Raw genomic sequence first — 1,851 nt, forward strand, 5'->3', positions numbered from 1 at the left:
TCGTAAAAACTCGCATATTTGGTCCTTTCTGACCCGTTTTCTATGCTATTACTCACTAATTTTGGGTCCTGGGGCGATCTGAACGTTTGGGGAACCCGAGGGGTCCGGTTACGGGGACCTCATCAAAACTCACATATTTGGTCCATTCTGGCAGTTTTCTGTGCTATTACCCACTAATTTTGGGTCCCGGGGCGATCCGAATGTTTTGAGAACCTCGGGGTCCGGTTACGGGGACGTCATCAAAACTCGTAGATTTGGTCCCTTATAGCTAGTTTTATGTGGTATTACCCACTAATTTTAGGTCCCGGGGCGGTCCGAATGTTCGGGGAACCCCGGGGACCGATTACGGGGACATCATCAAAACTCGTAGATTTCATCCATTCTGACCATTTTTCTGTGCTATTACCCACTAATTTTGGGTTCCGGGGCGATCCGAACGTTCGGGGAACCCCCGGGGTCCGATTACGGGGACCTCGTCAAAACTCGCATATTTGCTCCATTCTGACCACTTTTCTGTGCTATTACCAACTAATTTTGGGTCCCGGGGTGATCCGAACATTCGGGGAACCCCCGGGGTCCGGTTACAGGGACGTCGTAAAAACTCGCATATTTGGTCCATTCTGACCAGTTTTCTGTGCTATTACCCACTAATTTTGGGTCCCGGGGCGATCCGCATGTTTGGGCAACCCTGGGGTCCGGTTACGGAGACGTCATCAAAACTCGTAGATTTGGTCCCTTATAGCCAGTTTTCTGTGCTATTACCCACTAATTTTAGGTCCCTGGGCCATCCGAACGTTCGGGGAACCCTCGGGGTCCAGTTACGGGGACCTCGTCAAAACTCGCATATTTGGTCCATTCTGACCAGTTTTCTGTGCTATTATCCACTAATTTTGGGTCCCGGGGAGATCCGAACGTTTGGGGAACCCCAGGGGTCCGGTTACGAGCACCTCATCAAAACTCGCATTTTTTGTCCATTATGGCAGTTTTCTATGCTATTACCAACTAATTATGCGTCTCGGGGCGATCCGAACGTTTGGGGAATCCCGGGATCCGGTTACTGGGACGTCGTCAAAACTCGCATATTTGGTCCAATCTTCCCAGTTTTCTGTGCTATTACCCACTAATTTTCGGTCCCGGGGCGATCCGTACATTTGGTGAACCCCGGGGTCCGATTACAGGGACGTCGTAAAAACTCGCATATTTGGTCCATCTGACCAATTTTCTGCGCTATTACCCACTAATTTTGAGTCCCGGGGTGATCCGCGCGTTTGGGCAACCCTGGGATCCGGTTACGGAGACGTCATCAAAACTCATAGATTTGGTCCCTTATAGCCAGTTTTCTGTGCTATTACTCACTAATTTTGGGTCCCGGGGAGATCCGAACGTTTGGATAACCGCAGGGGTATGGTTACGAGCACCTTGTCAGAATTCGCATATTTGGTCCATTATGGCAGTTTTCTGTGCTATTACCAACTAATTTTGGGTCTCGGGGCGATCCGAACGGTTGGGGAACCCCGGGCTCCGGTTACGGGGACGTCATCAAAACTCACAGTTTTGGTCCATTCCAACCAGTTTTCTGAGCTATTACTCATTGATTTTGGTCCAAGGGCGATCTGAACGTTCGGGGAACCCCGGGGTCCGATTACGGGGACATCATCAAAACTCGCATATTTGGTCCAATCTTACCAGTTTTCTGTGCTATTACCCACTAATTTTGGGTCCCGGGCGATTCGAATGTTCGGGGAACCCCGGCGTCCGATTATGGGAGCATCGTCAAAACTCGCAGATTTGGTCCATTCTGACAAGTTTTCTGTGCTATTACTCACTGATTTTGGGTCCCGGGGCGATCCG

Source organism: Triticum dicoccoides, chromosome 4B, assembly GCF_002162155.2.
Source record: "Triticum dicoccoides isolate Atlit2015 ecotype Zavitan chromosome 4B, WEW_v2.0, whole genome shotgun sequence".
NCBI lineage: Eukaryota > Viridiplantae > Streptophyta > Magnoliopsida > Poales > Poaceae > Triticum > Triticum dicoccoides.